Below are 20,843 nucleotides of genomic sequence, written 5' to 3' on the forward strand. Positions count from 1 at the left end.
GTCACACAGAAAAAGAAACATCATAAGATATCAGTAATACACGGAATGTAAACTTGGCTACACAGGAACTGAATTACAGAACAGAACAGGGTCTCAAATTTAGAAAACCAACTTATTCTTGCTTAAGGGTAAAGGTGAGTTGGGGTGCTGCATAAAACCAGAGATTGAAATGAGCACAGATAAAGTTCCTTAAGCCAAATATGGAATAGACAAGAGCTACTCCTTGCTCAACGAAATGGACTCAACACCGCATATTAAACACCTAAGAATGTACCTGACTTGTAAGTATCTTAAAACCTATGGATTGCTATGTCTCCGAAAGAGAATCAAGCATGTGTACAGGGGCATAAACGCAGCAGTGATAGGATTGGAGAGGTTCGGTGAGCAAATAAAGACGCTTTGAAGTCATATTGCATGGTACCCTTTACACGGGTCTTAACTCTCCAGGTTTAAGGTATTCTTCATTCAGCTAAAACATGCATGTGGAACCCAAGTATGATCAACCATGTGAACGGGAGACGTGTTCAAATATGTCTCAGTTTTCCTCCCCTGGTACTCGGGTGCAACATTCCAGACGCTTTACTAACACTCTCCCCACTTGGAGAGTCAGCGCCTTTAACCTCCTGTTTGACCCAGTTTGCAATTTCTGCGGAAGATGAACGGGAATAGCGAGAACCAATGAGAGGCTAGCTGGAGGTGTCTGGACGTGCAAATTTAACTCTCATTTCCCACCAGGAAGAGGAATTAACCAAAGGCTCAGCATGCCGGGCCGGAACCAGATTAGGGCCTGAAGCCATCCTGTGGTGTTGCGGCCAGGTCAAAAGAAAGCGAGTTGAAGAAAGGAGCTCAGGGACACTGTAATTCACAAACCTGCAGAGTTATAAACGACAGCTATCGTCCAAAAATAGACTGAAGTAAGGCTGCCAAGAGGACTTGAAAGCGGGGCAGAATTGCAGGAAACCTATTTCAGGAGGTAGACTGGAATTGCATTGAAAGCATAGGAAAAGAGGCAGAACGTCCACAATGATGCACTTGGCCAAAAAGGGCGTATGCGTTTTTTCCTGAATATATTCAGGAAAAAACGCATACTCCCTTTTTGGCCAACCAAGCAAGCTTGCAAAGGAAATTTGCACTAAAATGAAGTCTCACTTCCCCCCGGTCAAAAGGGCCATCTGAAAAAAGTGTAAAATCCAGAAAGGCAGGACAGGCCATGGAGAACTGGGAGCCTTGTTATGCTGATGGGCGGGATGTAAATTGCCAACAGACACTCGGGAGAAGTGTATGGTGTTTCCTGAAACATCTAAAAAACAAAGCAACAGAGCCTAGGGCACTTCCACTTATGGTCCTATAGCTTAGGGAAATTAAAATCAAAAAGACACAGCCACCCCAAAGTTTGGAATGGCTCTGTTTACAAGAACCTCGTTTACAGTACAAGTTCAACATCGCAGAAAGTGAAAAATGGATAAAGAAGTTGTGGTATTTACTTACAAAGCAATATCACTCAGCAATGAAATCTGTGTCATCAGGCCCTTAGCAGCACAATGAGTGGATTCAGGTATGATGATTCTAACTGAAATAAGTCACACAGAAAAAGAAACATCATAAGATATCAGTAATACACGGAATGTAAACTTGGCTACACAGGAACTGAATTACAGAACAGAACAGGGTCTCAAATTTAGAAAACCAACTTATGCTTGCTTAAGGGTAAAGGTGAGTTGGGGTGCTGCATAAAACCAGAGATTGAAATGAGCACAGATAAAGTTCCTTAAGCCAAATATGGAATAGACAAGAGCTACTCCTTGCTCAATGAAATGGACTCAACACCCCATATTAAACGCCTAAGAATGTACCTGACTAGTAAGTATCTTAAAACCTATGGATTGCTATGTCTCCGAAAGAGAATCAAGCATGTGTACAGGGGCATAAACGCAGCAGTGATAGGATTGGAGAGGTTCGGTGAGCAAATGAAGACCCTTTGAAGTCATATTGCATGGTACCCATTCCACGGATTTCAAATCTCCAGGTTTAAGGTATTCTTCCTTCAGCTAAAACATGCATGTGGAACCTAGAGTATGATCAACCATGTGATCGGGAGACATGTTCAAATATGTCTCAGTTTTCGTACCCTGGTACTCGGGTGCAACATTCCAGACGCTTTACTAACACTCTCCCGACTTGGAGAGTCAGTCCCTTTAACCTCCTGTTTGGCCCAGTTTGCAATTTCTGCGGAAGATGAACAAGAATAGCGAGAACCAATGAGAGGCTAGCTGGAGGTGTCTGGACGTGCAAATTTAACTCTCATTTCCCACCAGGAAGAGGAATTAACCAAAGGCTCAGCATGCCGGGCCGGAACCAGATTAGGGCCTGAAGCCATACTGTGGTGTTGCGGCTAGGTCAAAAGAAAGCGAGTTGAAGAAAGGAGCTCAGGGACACTGTAATTCACAAACCTGCAGAGTTATAAACGACAGCTATCGTCCAAAAATAGACTGAAGTAAGGCTGCCAAGAGGACTTGAAAGCGGGGCAGAATTGCAGGAAACCTATTTCAGGAGGTAGACTGGAATTGCATTGAAAGCATAGGAAAAGAGGCAGAACGTCCACAATGATGCACTTGGCCAAAAAGGGCGTATGCGTTTTTTCCTGAATATATTCAGGAAAAAACGCATACGCCCTTTTTGGCCAACCAAGCAAGCTTGCAAAGGAAATCTGCACTAAAATGAAGTCTCACTTCCCCCCGGTCAAAAGGGCCATCTGAAAAAAGTGTAAAATCCAGAAAGGCAACAGGCCATTGAAAACTGGGAGCCTTGTTATGCTGATCGGCGGGATGTAAATTGCCAACAGACACTTGGGAGAAGTGTATGGTGTTTCCTGAAACATCTAAAAAACAAAGCAACAGAGCCTAAGGCACTTCCACTTATGGTCCTATAGCTTAGGGAAATTAAAATCAAAAAGACACAGCCACCCCAAAGTTTGGAACGGCTCTGTTGACAAGAACCTCGTTTATAGTACGAGTTCAACATCGCAGAAAGTGAAAAATGGATAAAGAAGTTGTGGTATTTACTTACAAAGCAATATCACTCAGCAATGAAATCTGTGTCATCAGGCCCTTAGCAGCACAATGAGTGGATTCAGGTATGATGATTCTAACTGAAATAAGTCACACAGAAAAAGAAACATCATAAGATATCAGTAATACACGGAATGTAAACTTGGCTACACAGGAACTGAATTACAGAACAGAACAGGGTCTCAAATTTAGAAAACCAACTTATTCTTGCTTAAGGGTAAAGGAGAGTTGGGGTGCTGCATAAAACCAGAGATTGAAATGAGCACAGATAAAGTTCCTTAAGTCAAATATGGAATAGACAAGAGCTACTCCTTGCTCAACGAAATGGACTCAACACCCCATATTAAACGCCTAAGAATATACCTGACTAGTAAGTATCTTAAAACCTATGGATTGCTATGTCTCCGAAAGAGAATCAAGCATGTGTACAGGGGCATAAACGCAGCAGTGATAGGATTGGAGAGGTTCGGTGAGCAAATGAAGACGCTTTGAAGTCATATTGCATGGTACCCTTTACACGGGTCTTAACTCTCCAGGTTTAAGGTATTCTTCCTTCAGCTAAAACATGCATGTGGAACCTAGAGTATGTTCAACCATGTGATCGGGAGACGTGTTCAAATATGTCTCAGTTTTCGTACCCTGGTACTCGGGTGCAACATTCCAGACGCTTTACTAACACTCTCCTGACTTGGAGAGTCAGTGCCTATAACCTCCTGTTTGGCCCAGTTTGCAATTTCTGCGGAAGATGAACAGGAATAGTGAGAACCAATGAGAGACTAGCTGGAGGTGTCTGGACGGGCAAATTTAACTCTCATTTTCCACCAGGAAGAGGAATTAACCAAAGGCTCAGCGTGCCGTGCCGGAACCAGATTAGGGCCTGAAGCCATCCTGCGGTGTTGCGGCCAGGTCACAAGAAAGCGAGTTGAAGAAAGGAGCTCAGGGGCACTGTAATTCACAAACCTGCAGAGTTATAAATGACAGCTATCGTCCATAAATAGACTGAAGTAAGGCTGCCAAGAGGACTTGAAAGCGGGGCAGAATTGCAGGAAACCGATTTCAGGAGGTAGACTGGAATTGCATTGAAAGCATAGGAAAAGAGGCAGAACGTCCACAATGATGCACTTGGCCAAAAAGGGCGTATGCGTTTTTTCCTGAATATATTCAGGAAAAAACGCATACGCCCTTTTTGGCCAACCAAGCAAGCTTGCAAAGGAAATCTGCACTAAAATGAAGTCTCACTTCCCCCCGGTCAAAAGGGCCATCTGAAAAAAGTGTAAAATCCAGAAAGGCAGGACACGCCATGGAGAACTGGGAGCCTTGTTATGCTGATGGGCGGGATGTAAATTGCCAACAGACACTCGGGAGAAGTGTATGGTGTTTCCTGAAACATCTAAAAAACAAAGCAACAGAGCCTAGGGCACTTCCACTTATGGTCCTATAGCTTAGGGAAATTAAAATCAAAAAGACACAGCCACCCCAAAGTTTGGAACGGCTCTGTTTACAAGAACCTCGTTTACAGTACAAGTTCAACATCACAGAAAGTGAAAAATGGATAAACAAGTTGTGGTATTTACTTACAAAGCAATATCACTCAGCAATGAAATCTGTGTCATCAGGCCCTTAGCAGCACAATGAGTGGATTCAGGTATGATGATTCTAACTGAAATAAGTCACACAGAAAAAGAAACATCATAAGATATCAGTAATACACGGAATGTAAACTTGGCTACACAGGAACTGAATTACAGAACAGAACAGGGTCTCAAATTTAGAAAACCAACTTATTCTTGCTTAAGGGTAAAGGTGAGTTGGGGTGCTGCATAAAACCAGAGATTGAAATGAGCACAGATAAAGTTCCTTAAGCCAAATATGGAATAGACAAGAGCTACTCCTTGCTCAACGAAATGGACTCAACACCCCATATTAAACGCCTAAGAATGTACCTGACTAGTAAGTATCTTAAAACCTATGGATTGCTATGTCTCCGAAAGACAATCAAGCGTGTGTACAGGGGCATAAACGCAGCAGTGATAGGATTGGAGAGGTTCGGTGAGCAAATGAAGACCCTTTGAAGTCATATTGCATGGTACCCATTCCACGGGTCTCAACTCTCCAGGTTTAAGGTATTCTTCCTTCAGCTAAAACATGCATGTGGAACCCAGTGTATGATCAACCATGTGAACGGGAGACGTGTTCAAATATGTCTCAGTTTTCCTCCCCTGGTACTCGGGTGCAACATTCCAGACGCTTTACTAACACTCTCCCCACTTGGAGAGTCAGCGCCTTTAACCTCCTGTTTGGCCCAGTTTGCAATTTCTGCGGAAGATGAACAAGAATAGCGAGAACCAATGAGAGGCTAGCTGGAGGTGTCTGGACGTGCAAATTTAACTCTCATTTCCCACCAGGAAGAGGAATTAACCAAAGGCTCAGCATGCCGGGCCGGAACCAGATTAGGGCCTGAAGCCATCCTGTGGTGTTGCGGCTAGGTCAAAAGAAAGCGAGTTGAAGAAAGGAGCTCAGGGACACTGTAATTCACAAACCTGCAGAGTTATAAACGACAGCTATCGTCCAAAAATAGACTGAAGTAAGGCTGCCAAGAGGACTTGAAAGCGGGGCAGAATTGCAGGAAACCTATTTCAGGAGGTAGACTGGAATTGCATTGAAAGCATAGGAAAAGAGGCAGAACGTCCACAATGATGCACTTGGCCAAAAAGGGCGTATGCGTTTTTTCCTGAATATATTCAGGAAAAAACGCATACTCCCTTTTTGGCCAACCAAGCAAGCTTGCAAAGGAAATCTGCACTACAATGAAGTCTCACTTCCCCCCGGTCAAAAGGGCCATCTGAAAAAAGTGTAAAATCCAGATAGGCAACAGGCCATTGAGAACTGGGAGCCTTGTTATGCTGATCGGCGGGATGTAAATTGCCAACAGACACTTGGGAGAAGTGTATGGTGTTTCCTGAAACATCTAAAAAACAAAGCAACAGAGCCTAGGGCACTTCCACTTATGGTCCTATAGCTTAGGGAAATTAAAATCAAAAAGACACAGCCACCCCAAAGTTTGGAACGGCTCTGTTGACAAGAACCTCGTTTATAGTACAAGTTCAACATCGCAGAAAGTGAAAAATGGATAAAGAAGTTGTGGTATTTACTTACAAAGCAATATCACTCAGCAATGAAATCTGTGTCATCAGGCCCTTAGCAGCACAATGAGTGGATTCAGGTATGATGATTCTAACTGAAATAAGTCACACAGAAAAAGAAACATCATAAGATATCAGTAATACACGGAATGTAAACTTGGCTACACAGGAACTGAATTACAGAACAGAACAGGGTCTCAAATTTAGAAAACCAACTTATTCTTGCTTAAGGGTAAAGGAGAGTTGGGGTGCTGCATAAAACCAGAGATTGAAATGAGCACAGATAAAGTTCCTGAAGCCAAATATGGAATAGACAAGAGCTACTCCTTGCTCAACGAAATGGACTCAACACCCCATATTAAACGCCTAAGAATGTACCTGACTAGTAAATATCTTAAAACCTATGGATTGCTATGTCTCCGAAAGAGAATCAAGCATGTGTACAGGGGCATAAACGCAGCAGTGATAGGATTGGAGAGGTTCGGTGAGCAAATGAAGACGCTTTGAAGTCATATTGCATGGTACCCTTTACACGGGTCTTAACTCTCCAGGTTTAAGGTATTCTTCCTTCAGCTAAAACATGCATGTGGAACCCAAGTATGATCAACCATGTGAACGGGAGACGTGTTCAAATATGTCTCAGTTTTCCTCCCCTGGTACTCGGGTGCAACATTCCAGACGCTTTACTAACACTCTCCCCACTTGGAGAGTCAGCGCCTTTAACCTCCTGTTTGGCCCAGTTTGCAATTTCTGCGGAAGATGAACAGGAATAGCGAGAACCAATGAGAGACTAGCTGGAGGTGTCTGGACGGGCAAATTTAACTCTCATTTCCCACCAGGAAGAGGAAATAACCAAAGGCTCAGCGTGCCGTGCCGAAACCAGATTAGGGCCTGAAGCCATCCTGCGGTGTTGCTGCCAGGTCACAAGAAAGCAAGTTGAAGAAAGGAGCTCAGGGGCACTGTAATTCACAAACCTGCAGAGTTATAAATGACAGCTATCGTCCAAAAATAGATTGAAGTAAGGCTGCCAAGAGGACTTGAAAGCGGGGCAGAATTGCAGGAAACCGATTTCAGGAGGTAGACTGGAATTGCATTGAAAGCATAGGAAAAGAGGCAGAACGTCCACAATGATGCACTTGGCCAAAAAGGGCGTATGCGGTTTTTCCTGAATATATTCAGGAAAAAACGCATACGCCCTTTTTGGCCAACCAAGCAAGCTTGCAAAGGAAATCTGCACTACAATGAAGTCTCACTTCCCCCCGGTCAAAAGGGTCATCTGAAAAAAGTGTAAAATCCAGAAAGGCAGGACAGGCCATGGAGAACTGGGAGCCTTGTTATGCTGATGGGCGGGATGTAAATTGCCAACAGACACTCGGGAGAAGTGTATGGTGTTTCCTGAAACATCTAAAAAACAAAGCAACAGAACCTAGGGCACTTCCACTTATGGTCCTATAGCTTAGGGAAATTAAAATCAAAAAGACACAGCCACCCCAAAGTTTGGAACGGCTCTGTTGACAAGAACCTCGTTTACAGTACAAGTTCAACATCGCAGAAAGTGAAAAATGGATAAAGAAGTTGTGGTATTTACTTACAAAGCAATATCACTCAGCAATGAAATCTGTGTCATCAGGCCCTTAGCAACACAATGAGTGGATTCAGGTATGATGATTCTAACTGAAATAAGTCACACAGAAAAAGAAACATCATAAGATATCAGTAATACACGGAATGTAAACTTGGCTACACAGGAACTGAATTACAGAACAGAACAGGGTCTCAAATTTAGAAAACCAACTTATGCTTGCTTAAGGGGAAAGGTGAGTTGGGGTGCTGCATAAAACCAGAGATTGAAATGAGCACAGATAAAGTTCCTTAAGTCAAATATGGAATAGACAAGAGCTACTCCTTGCTCAACGAAATGGACTCAACACCGCATATTAAACGCCTAAGAATGTACCTGACTAGTAAGTATCTTAAAACCTATGGATTGCTATGTCTCCAAAAGAGAATCAAGCATGTGTACAGGGGCATAAACGCAGCAGTGATAGTTAGGAGAGGTTCGGTGAGCAAATGAAGACCCTTTGAAGTCATATTGCATGGTACCCATTACACGGGTCTTAACTCTCCAGGTTTAAGGTATTCTTCCTTCAGCTAAAACATGCATGTGGAACCCAAGTATGATCAACCATGTGAACGGGAGACGTGTTCAAATATGTCTCAGTTTTTCTCCCCTGGTACTCGGGTGCAACATTCCAGACGCTTTACTAACACTCTCCCCACTTGGAGAGTCAGCGCCTTTAACCTCCTGTTTGGCACAGTTTGCAATTTCTGTGGAAGATGAACAGGAACAGCGAGAACCAATGAGAGGCTAGCTGGAGGTGTCTGGACGGGCAAATTTAACTCTCATTTCCCACCAGGAAGAGGAAATAACCAAAGGCTCAGCGTGCCGTACCGGAACCAGATTAGGGCCTGAAGCCATCCTGCGGTGTTGTGGCCAGCTCAAAAGAAAGCGAGTTGAAGAAAGGAGCTCAGGGGCACTGTAATTCACAAACCTGCAGAGTTATAAATGACAGCTATCGTCCAAAAATAGATTGAAGTAAGGCTGCCAAGAGGACTTGAAAGCGGGGCAGAATTGCAGGAAACCGATTTCAGGAGGTAGACTGGAATTGTATTGAAAGCATAGGAAAAGAGGCAGAACGTCCACAATGATGCACTTGGCCAAAAAGGGCGTATGCGTTTTTTCCTGAATATATTCAGGAAAAAACGCATACGCCCTTTTTGGCCAACCAAGCAAGCTTGCAAAGGAAATCTGCACTACAATGAAGTCTCACTTCCCCCCGGTCAAAAGGGCCATCTGAAAAAAGTGTAAAATCCAGAAAGGCAGGACAGGCCATGGAGAACTGGGAGCCTTGTTATGCTGATGGGCGGGATGTAAATTGCCAACAGACACTCGGGAGAAGTGTATGGTGTTTCCTGAAACATCTAAAAAACAAAGCAACAGTACCTAGGGCACTTCCACTTATGGTCCTATAGCTTAGGGAAATTAAAATCAAAAAGACACAGCCACCCCAAAGTTTGGAACGGCTCTGTTTACAGGAACCTCGTTTACAGTACAAGTTCAACATCGCAGAAAGTGAAAAATGGATAAAGAAGTTGTGGTATTTACTTACAAAGCAATATCACTCAGCAATGAAATCTATGTCATCAGGCCCTTAGCATCACAATGAGTGGATTCAGGTATGATGATTCTAACTGAAATAAGTCACACAGAAAAAGAAACATCATAAGATATCAGTAATACACGGAACGTAAACTTGGCTACACAGGAACTGAATTACAGAACAGAAAAGGGTCTCAAATTTAGAAAACCAACTTATGCTTGCTTAAGGGTAAAGGTGAGTTGGGGTGCTGCATAAAACCAGAGATTGAAATGAGCACAGATAAAGTTCCTTAAGCCAAATATGGAATAGACAAGAGCTACTCCTTGCTCAATGAAATGGACTCAACACCCCATATTAAACGCCTAAGAATGTACCTGACTAGTAAGTATCTTAAAACCTATGGATTGCTATGTCTCCGAAAGAGAATCAAGCATGTGTACAGGGGCATAAACGCAGCAGTGATAGGATTGGAGAGGTTCGGTGAGCAAATGAAGACCCTTTGAAGTCATATTGCATGGTACCCATTCCACGGGTTTCAACTACCCAGGTTTAAGGTATTCTTCCTTCAGCTAAAACATGCATGTGGAACCTAGAGTATGATCAACCATGTGATCGGGAGACGTGTTCAAATATGTCTCGGTTTTCGTACCCTGGTACTCGGGTGCAACATTCCAGACGCTTTACTAACACTCTACTGACTTGGAGAGTCAGTCCCTTTAACCTCCTGTTTGGCCCAGTTTGCAATTTCTGTGGAAGATGAACAGGAATAGCGAGAACCAATGAGAGGCTAGCTGGAGGTGTCTGTACGGGCAAATTTAACTCTCATTTCCCACCAGGAAGAGGAATTAACCAAAGGCTCAGCATGCCGGGCCGGAACCACATTAGGGCCTGAAGCCATCCTGCGGTGTTGCGGCCAGGTCACAAGAAAGCGAGTTGAAGAAAGGAGCTCAGGGGCACTGTAATTCACAAACCTGCAGAGTTATAAATGACAGCTATCATCCAAAAATAGACTGAAGTAAGGATGCCAAGAAGACTTGAAAGAGGGGAAGAATTGCAGGAAACCGATTTCAGGAGGTAGACTGGAATTGCATTGAAAGCATAGGAAAAGAGGCAGAACGTCCACAATGATGCACTTGGCCAAAAAGGGCGTATGCGTTTTTTCCTGAATATATTCAGGAAAAAACGCATACGCCGTTTTTGGCCAACAAAGCAAGCTTGCAAAGGAAATCTGCACTACAATGAAGTCTCACTTCCCCCCGGTCAAAAGGGCCATCTGAAAAAAGTGTAAAATCCAGAAAGGCAGGACAGGCCATGGAGAACTGGGAGCCTTGTTATGCTGATGGGCGGGATGTAAATTGCCAACAGACACTCAGGAGAAGTGTATGGTGTTTCCTGAAACATCTAAAAAACAAAGTAACAGAGCCTAGGGCACTGCCACTTATGGTCCTATAGCTTAGGGAAATTAAAATCAAAAAGACACAGCCACCCCAAAGTTTGGGACGCCTCTGTTTACAAGAACCTCGTTTACCGTACAAGTTCAATATCACAGAAAGTGAAAAATGGATAAAGAACTTGTGGTACTTACGTACAATGCAGTATCACTCAGCAATGAAATCTATGTCATCAGGCCCGTAGCAGCATAATGAGTAGAGTCAGGTACGATGATTCTAACTGAAATAAGTCACACAGAAAAAGAAACATCATAAGATATCAGTAATACACGGAATGTAAACTTGGCTACACAGGAACTGAATTACAGAACAGAACAGGGTCTCAAATTTAGAAAACCAACTTATGCTTGCTTAAGGGGAAAGGTGAGTTGGGGTGCTGCATAAAACCAGAGATTGAAATGAGCACAGATAAAGTTCCTTAAGTCAAATATGGAATAGACAAGAGCTACTCCTTGCTCAACGAAATGGACTCAACACCGCATATTAAACGCCTAAGAATGCACCTGACTAGTAAGTATCTTAAAACCTATGGATTGCTATGTCTCCGAAAGAGAATCAAGCATGTGTACAGGGGCATAAACGCAGCACTGATAGTTAGGAGAGGTTCGGTGAGCAAATGAAGACCCTTTGAAGTCATATTGCATGGTACCCATTACACGGGTCTTAACTCTCCAGGTTTAAGGTATTCTTCCTTCAGCTAAAACATGCATGTGGAACCCAGATTATGATCAACCATGTGAACGGGAGATGTGTTCAAATATGTCTCAGTTTTCCTCCCCTGGTACTCGGGTGCAACATTCCAGACGCTTTACTAACACTCTCCCGACTTGGAGAGTCAGCACCTTTAACCTCCTGTTTGGCCCAGTTTGCAATTTCTGCGGAAGATGAACAGGAATAGCGAGAACCAATGAGAGACTAGCTGGAGGTGTCTGGACGGGCAAATTTAACTCTCATTTCCCACCAGGAAGAGGAAGTAACCAAAGGCTCAGCGTGCCGTGCCGGAACCAGATTAGGGCCTGAAGCCATCCTGCGGTGTTGCGGCCAGGTCACAAGAAAACGAGTTGAAGAAAGGAGCTCAGGGGCACTGTAATTCACAAACCTGCAGAGTTATAAATGAAAGCTATCGTCCAAAAATAGACTGAAGTAAGGCTGCCAAGAGGACTTGAAAGCGGGGCAGAATTGCAGGAAACCGATTTCAGGAGGTAGACTGGAATTGCATTGAAAGCATAGGAAAAGAGGCAGAACGTCCACAATGATGCACTTGACCAAAAAGGGCGTATGCGTTTTTTCCTGAATATATTCAGGAAAAAACGCATACGCACTTTTTGGCCAACCAAGCAAGCTTGCAAAGGAAATCTGCACTACAATGAAGTCTCACTTCCCCCCGGTCAAAAGGGCCATCTGAAAAAAGTGTAAAATCCAGAAAGGCAGGACAGGCCATGGAGAACTGGGAGCCTTGTTATGCTGATGGGCGGGATGTAAATTGCCAGCAACCACTCAGGAGAAGTGTATGGTGTTTCTTGAAACATCTAAAAAACAAAGCAACAGAACCTAGGGCACTTCCACTTATGGTCCTATAGCTTAGGGAAATTAAAATCAAAAAGACACAGCCACCCCAAAGTTTGGAACGGCTCTGTTTACAGGAACCTCGTTTACAGTACAAGTTCAACATCGCAGAAAGTGAAAAATGGATAAAGAAGTTGTGGTATTTACTTACAAAGCAATATCACTCAGCAATGAAATCTATGTCATCAGGCCCTTAGCATCACAATGAGTGGATTCAGGTATGATGATTCTAACTGAAATAAGTCACACAGAAAAAGAAACATCATAAGATATCAGTAATACACGGAATGTAAACTTGGCTACACAGGAACTGAATTACAGAACAGAAAAGGGTCTCAAATTTAGAAAACCAACTTATGCTTGCTTAAGGGTAAAGGTGAGTTGGGGTGCTGCATAAAACCAGAGATTGAAATGAGCACAGATAAAGTTCCTTAAGCCAAATATGGAATAGACAAGAGCTACTCCTTGCTCAATGAAATGGACTCAACACCCCATATTAAACGCCTAAGAATGTACCTGACTAGTAAGTATCTTAAAACCTATGGATTGCTATGTCTCTGAAAGAGAATCAAGCATGTGTACAGGGGCATAAACGCAGCAGTGATAGGATTGGAGAGGTTCGGTGAGCAAATGAAGACCCTTTGAAGTCATATTGCATGGTACCCATTCCACGGGTTTCAACTACCCAGGTTTAAGGTATTCTTCCTTCAGCTAAAACATGCATGTGGAACCTAGAGTATGATCAACCATGTGATCGGGAGACGTGTTCAAATATGTCTCGGTTTTCGTACCCTGGTACTCGGGTGCAACATTCCAGACGCTTTACTAACACTCTACTGACTTGGAGAGTCAGTCCCTTTAACCTCCTGTTTGGCCCAGTTTGCAATTTCTGTGGAAGATGAACAGGAATAGCGAGAACCAATGAGAGGCTAGCTGGAGGTGTCTGTACGGGCAAATTTAACTCTCATTTCCCACCAGGAAGAGGAATTAACCAAAGGCTCAGCATGCCGGGCCGGAACCACATTAGGGCCTGAAGCCATCCTGCGGTGTTGCGGCCAGGTCACAAGAAAGCGAGTTGAAGAAAGGAGCTCAGGGGCACTGTAATTCACAAACCTGCAGAGTTATAAATGACAGCTATCATCCAAAAATAGACTGAAGTAAGGATGCCAAGAAGACTTGAAAGAGGGGAAGAATTGCAGGAAACCGATTTCAGGAGGTAGACTGGAATTGCATTGAAAGCATAGGAAAAGAGGCAGAACGTCCACAATGATGCACTTGGCCAAAAAGGGCGTATGCGTTTTTTCCTGAATATATTCAGGAAAAAACGCATACGCCGTTTTTGGCCAACAAAGCAAGCTTGCAAAGGAAATCTGCACTACAATGAAGTCTCACTTCCCCCCGGTCAAAAGGGCCATCTGAAAAAAGTGTAAAATCCAGAAAGGCAGGACAGGCCATGGAGAACTGGGAGCCTTGTTATGCTGATGGGCGGGATGTAAATTGCCAACAGACACTCAGGAGAAGTGTATGGTGTTTCCTGAAACATCTAAAAAACAAAGTAACAGAGCCTAGGGCACTTCCACTTATGGTCCTATAGCTTAGGGAAATTAAAATCAAAAAGACACAGCCACCCCAAAGTTTGGGACGCCTCTGTTTACAAGAACCTCGTTTACCGTACAAGTTCAATATCACAGAAAGTGAAAAATGGATAAAGAACTTGTGGTACTTACGTACAATGCAGTATCACTCAGCAATGAAATCTATGTCATCAGGCCCGTAGCAGCATAATGAGTAGAGTCAGGTACGATGATTCTAACTGAAATAAGTCACACAGAAAAAGAAACATCATAAGATATCACTAATACACGGAATGTAAACTTGGCTACACAGGAACTGAATTCCAAAACAGAACAGGTTCTCAAATTTAGAAAACCAACTTATGCTTGCTTAAGGGTAAAGGTGAGTTGGGGTGCTGCATAAAACCAGAGATTGAAATGAGCACAGATAAAGTTCCTTAAGCCAAATATGGAATAGACAAGAGCTACTCCTTGCTCAACGAAATGGACTCAACACCGCATATTAAACGCCTAAGAATGCACCTGACTAGTAACTATCTAAAAACCTATGGATTGCTATGTCTCCGAAAGAGAATCAAGCATGTGTACAGGGGCATAAACGCAGCAGTGATAGGATTGGAGAGGTTCGGTGAGCAAATGAAGACGCTTTGAAGTCATATTGCATGGTACCCTTTACACGGGTTTTAACTCTCCAGGTTTAAGGTATTCTTCCTTCAGCTAAAACATGCATGTGGAACCCAAGTATGATCAACCATGTGAATGGGAGACGTGTTCAAATATGTTTCAGTTTTCCTCCCCTGGTACTCGGGTGCAACATTCCAGACGCTTTACTAACACTCTCCCCACTTGGAGAGTCAGCGCCTTTAACCTCCTGTTTGGCCCAGTTTGCAATTTCTGCGGAAGATGAACAGGAATAGCGAGAACCAATGAGAGACTAGCTGGAGGTGTCTGGACGGGCAAATTTAACTCTCATTTCCCACCAGGAAGAGGAAATAACCAAAGGCTCAGCGTGCCGTGCCGGAACCAGATTAGGGCCTGAAGCCATCCTGCGGTGTTTCGGCCAGGTCACAAGAAAGCAAGTTGAAGAAAGGAGCTCAGGGGCACTGTAATTCACAAACCTGCAGAGTTATAAATGACAGCTATCGTCCAAAAATAGATTGAAGTAAGGCTGCCAAGAGGACTTGAAAGCGGGGCAGAATTGCAGGAAACCGATTTCAGGAGGTAGACTGGAATTGCATTGAAAGCATAGGAAAAGAGGCAGAACGTCCACAATGATGCACTTGGCCAAAAAGGGCGTATGCGTTTTTTCCTGAATATATTCAGGAAAAAACGCATACGCCCTTTTTGGCCAACCAAGCAAGCTTGCAAAGGAAATCTGCACTACAATGAAGTCTCACTTCCCCCCGGTCAAAAGGGCCATCTGAAAAAAGTGTAAAATCCAGAAAGGCAGGACAGGCCATGGAGAACTGGGAGCCTTGTTATGCTGATGGGCGGGATGTAAATTGCCAACAGACACTTGGGAGAAGTGTATGGTGTTTCCTGAAACATCTAAAAAACAAAGCAACAGAACCTAGGACACTTCCACTTATTGTCCTATAGCTTAGGGAAATTAAAATCAAAAAGACACAGCCACCCCAAAGTTTGGGACGCCTCCGTTTACAAGAACCTCGTTTACCGTACAAGTTCAATATCACAGAAAGTGAAAAATGGATAAAGAACTTGTGGTACTTACGTACAATGCAGTATCACTCAGCAATGAAATCTATGTCATCAGGCCCGTAGCAGCATAATGAGTGGATTCAGGTACGATGATTCTAACTGAAATAAGTCACACAGAAAAAGAAACATCATAAGATATCACTAATACATGGAATGTAAACTTGGCTACACAGGAACTGCATTCCAAAACAGAACAGGGTCTCAAATTTAGAAAACCAACTTATGCTTGCTTAAGGGGAAAGGTGAGTTGGGGTGCTGCATAAAACCAGAGATTGAAATGAGCACAGATAAAGTTCCTTAAGCCAAATATGGAATAGACAAGAGCTACTCCTTGCTCAACGAAATGCACTCAAAACCCATATTAAACGCCTAAGAATGTACCTGACTAGTAAGTATCTTAAAACCTATGGATTGCTATGTCTCCAAAAGAGAATCAAGCGTGTGTACAGGGGCATAAACACAGCAGTGATAGGATTGGGGAGGTTCGGTGAGCAAATGAAGACCCTTTGAAGTCATATTGCATGGTACCCATTACACGGGTCTCAACTCTCCAGGTTTAAGGTATTCTTCCTTCAGCTAAAACATGCATGTGGAACCCAGAGTATGATCAACCATGTGAACGGGAGACGTGTTCAAATATGTCTCAGTTTTCCTCCCCTGGTACTCGGGTGCAACATTCCAGACGCTTTACTAACACTCTCCCGACTTGGAGAGTCAGTCCCTTTAACCTCCTGTTTGGCCCAGTTTGCAATTTCTGCGGAAGATGAACAGGAATAGCGAGAACCAATGAGAGGCTAGATGGAGGTGTCTGGACGGGCAAATTTAACTCTCATTTCCCACCAGGAAGAGGAATTAACCAAAGGCTCAGCATGCCGGGCCGGAACCAGATTAGCGCCTGAAGCCATCCTGCGGTGTTGCGGCCAGCTCACAAGAAAGCGAGTTGAAGAAAGGAGCTCAGGGGCACTGTAATTCACAAACCTGCAGAGTTATAAATGTCAGCTATCGTCCAAAAATAGACTGAAGTAAGGCTGCCAAGAGGACTTGAAAGCGGGGCAGAATTGCAGGAAACCGATTTCAGGAGGTAGACTGGAATTGCATTGAAAGCATAGGAAAAGAGGCAGAACGTCCACAATGATGCACTTGGCCAAAAAGGGCGTATGCGTTTTTTCCTGAATATATTCAGGAAAAAACGCATACGCCCTTTTTGGCCAACCAAGCAAGCTTGCAAAGGAAATCTGCACTACAATGAAGTCTCACTTCCCCCCGGTCAAAAGGGCCATCTGAAAAAAGTGTAAAATCCAGAAAGGCAGGACAGGCCATGGAGAACTGGGAGCCTTGTTATGCTGATGGGCGGGATGTAAATTGCCAACAGACACTCAGGAGAAGTGTATGGTGTTTCCTGAAACATCTAAAAAACAAAGTAACAGAACCTAGGGCACTGCCACTTATGGTCCTATAGCTTAGGGAAATTAAAATCAAAAAGACACAGCCACCCCAAAGTTTGGGACGCCTCTGTTTACAAGAACCTCGTTTACAGTACAAGTTCAATATCACAGAAAGTGAAAAATGGATAAAGAACATGTGGTACTTACGTACAATGCAGTATCACTCAGCAATGAAATCTATGTCATCAGGCCCGTAGCAGCATAATGAGTAGATTCAGGTACGATGATTCTAACTGAAATAAGTCACACAGAAAAAGAAACATCATAAGATATCACTAATACACGGAAGGTAAACTTGGCTACACAGGAACTGAATTCCAAAACAGAACAGGGTCTCAAATTTAGAAAACCAACTTATGCTTGCTTAAGGGTAAAGGTGAGTTGGGGTGCTGCATAAAACCAGAGATTGAAATGAGCACAGATAAAGTTCCTTAAGCCAAATATGGAATAGACAAGAGCTACTCCTTGCTCAACGAAATGGACTCAACACCGCATATTAAACGCCTAAGAATGTACCTGACTAGTAAGTATCGTAAAACCTATGGATTGCTATGTCTACAAAAGAGAATCAAACATGTGTACAGGGGCATAAACGTAGCAGTGATAGGATTGGAGAGGTTCGGTGAGCAAATGAAGACCCTTTGAAGTCATATTGCATGGTACCCATTCCACGGGTCTCAACTCTCCACGTTTAAGGTATTCTTCCTTCAGCTAAAACATGCATCTGAAACCCAAGTATGATCAACCATGTGAACAGGAGACGTGTTCAAATATGTCTCAGTTTTCCTCCCCTGGTACTCGGGTGTAAGATTCCAGACGCTTTACTAACACTCTCCCCATTTGGAGAGTCAGCGCCTTTAACCTCCTGTTTGGCCCAGTTTGCAATTTCTGCAGAAGATGAACAGGAATAACGAGAACCAATGAGAGACTAGCTGGAGGTGTCTGGACGGGCAAATTTAACTCTCATTTCCCACCAGGAAGAGGAATTAACCAAAGGCTCAGCATGCCGGGCCGGAACCAGATTAGGGCCTGAAGCCATCCTGCGGTGTTGCGGCCAGGTCACAAGAAAGCGAGTTGAAGAAAGGAGCTCAGGGGCACTGTAATTCACAAACCTGCAGAGTTATAAATGACAGCTATCGTCCAAAAATATACTGAAGTAAGGCTGCCAAGAGGACTTGAAAGCGGGGCAGAATTGCAGGAAACCGATTTCAGGAGGTAGACTGGAATTGCATTGAAAGCATAGGAAAAGAGGCAGAACGTCCACAATGATGCACTTGGCCAAAAAGGGCGTATGCGTTTTTTCCTGAATATATTCAGGAAAAAACGCATACGCCCTTTTTGGCCAACCAAGCAAGCTTGCAAAGGAAATCTGCACTACAATGAAGTCTCACTTCCCCCGGGTCAAAAGGGCCATCTGAAAAAAGTGTAAAATCCAGAAAGGCAGGACAGGCCATGGAGAACTGGGAGCCTTGTTATGCTGATGGGCGGGATGTAAATTGCCAACAACCACTCGGGAGAAGTGTATGGTGTTTCCTGAAACATCTAAAAAACAAAGCAACAGAACCTAGGGCACTTCCACTTATGGTCCTATAGCTTAGGGAAATTAAAATCAAAAAGACACAGCCACCCCAAAGTTTGGAACGGCTCTGTTTACAAGAACCTCGTTTACAGTACAAGTTCAACATCGCAGAAAGTGAAAAATGGATAAAGAAGTTGTGGTATTTACTTACAAAGCAATATCACTCAGCAATGAAATCTGTGTCATCAGGCCCGTAACAGCATAACGAGTGGATTCAGGTACGATGATTCTAACTGAAATAAGTCACACAGAAAAAGAAACATCATAAGATATCAGCAATACACGGAATGTAAACTTGGCTACACAGGAACTGAATTACAGAACAGAACAGGGTCTCAAATTTAGAAAACCAACTTATGCTTGCTTAAGGGGAAAGGTGAGTTGGGGTGATGCATAAAACCAGAGATTGAAATGAGCACAGATAAAGTTCCTGTGCTTTATATTTATTCCAAATATGGAATAGACAAGAGCTACTCCTTGCTCAACGAAATGGACTCAACACCCCATATTAAACGCCTAAGAATGTACCTGACTAGTAAGTATCTTAAAGCCTATGGATTGCTATGTCTCCAAAAGAGAATCAAGCGTGTGTACAGGGGCATAAACGCAGCAGTGATAGGATTGGAGAGGTTCGGTGAGCAAATGAAGACCCTTTGAAGTCATATTGCATGGTACCCATTCCACGGGTTTTAACTACCCAGGTTTAAGGTATTCTTCTTTCAGCTAAAACTTGCATGTGGAACCTAGAGTATGATCAACCATGTGATCGGGAGACGTGTTCAAATATTTCTCAGTTTTCGTATCCTGGTACTCGGGTGCAACATTCCAGACGCTTTACTAACACTCTCCCGACTTGGAGAGTCAATCTCTTAAATCTCCTGTTTGGCGCAGTTTGCAATTTCTGCGGAAGATGAACAGGAATAGGGAGAACCAATGAGAGACTAGCTGGAGGTGTCCTGACGGGCAAATTTAACACTCACATCCCACCAGGAAGAGGAATTAACCAAAGGCTCAGCGTGCCGTGCCAGAACCAGATTAGGGCCTGAAGCCATCCTGCGGTGTTGCGGCCAGCTCACAAGAAAGCGAGTTGAAGAAAGGAGCTCAGGGGCACTGTAATTCACAAACCTGCAGAGTTATAAATGACAGCTATCGTCCAAAAATAGACTGAAGTAAGGCTGCCAAGAGGACTTGAAAGCGGGGCAGAATTGCAGGAAACCGATTTCAGGAGGTAGACTGGAATTGCATTGAAAGCATAGGAAAAGAGGCAGAACGTCCACAATGATGCACTTGGCCAAAAAGGGCGTATGCGTTTTTTCCTGAATATATTCAGGAAAAAACGCATACGCACTTTTTGGGCAACCAAGCAAACTTGCAAAGGAAATCTGCACTACAATGAAGTCTCACTTCCCCCCGGTCAAAAGGGCCATCTGAAAAAAGTGTAAAATCCAGAAAGGCAGGACAGGCCATGGAGAACTGGGAGCCTTGTTATGCTGATGGGCGGGATGTAAATTGCCAACAGACACTCGGGAGAAGTGTTTGGTGTTTCCTGAAACATCTAAAAAACAAAGCAACAGAGTCTAGGACACTTCCACTTATGGTCCTATAGATTAGGGAAATTAAAATCAAAAAGACACAGCCACCCCAAAATTTGGGACGCCTCTGTTCACAAGAACCTCGTTTACAGTACAAGTTCAACATCGCAGAAAGTGAAAAATGGATAAAGAAGTTGTGGTATTTACTTACAAAGCAATATCACTCAGCAATGAAATCTATGTCATCAGGCCCTTAGCAGCACAATGAGTGCATTCAGGTATGATGATTCTAACTGAAATAAGTCACACAGAAAAGGAAACATCATAAGATTTCAGTAATACACGGAATGTAAACTTGGCTACACAGGAACTGAATTACAGAACAGAACAGGGTCTCAAATTTAGAAAACCAACTTATGCTTGCTTAAGGGGAAAGGTGAGTTGGGGTGCTGCATAAAACCAGAGATTGAAATGAGCACAGATAAAGTTCCTTAAGCCAAATATGGAATAGACAAGAGCTACTGCTTGCTCAACGAAATGGACTCGACACCACATATTAAACGCCTAAGAATGTACCTGACTCGTAAGTATCTTAAAACCTATGG

General features: G+C 43.4%; 1 long non-coding RNA gene across 7 annotated transcripts in view; it reads right to left on the reverse strand.

Annotated features, from left to right (window-relative positions):
- LOC307181412 overlaps window positions 1–20,843 on the reverse strand; it is a 505,184-nt gene that overhangs the window by 97,646 nt on the left and 386,695 nt on the right. The window contains exon 6 of one of the 7 annotated variants that reach the window (XR_013826731.1): window positions 18,858–18,935. The exons of the other annotated variants lie outside the window; for them this stretch is intronic. This is a non-coding gene — a long non-coding RNA (uncharacterized lncRNA). The remainder of the gene's footprint in view (window positions 1–18,857; window positions 18,936–20,843) is intronic. 7 annotated transcript variants of the gene reach the window in all.

The sequence above is a fragment of the Stenella coeruleoalba genome, assembly GCF_951394435.1.
Source record: "Stenella coeruleoalba genome assembly, contig: scaffold_195, whole genome shotgun sequence".
NCBI lineage: Eukaryota > Metazoa > Chordata > Mammalia > Artiodactyla > Delphinidae > Stenella > Stenella coeruleoalba.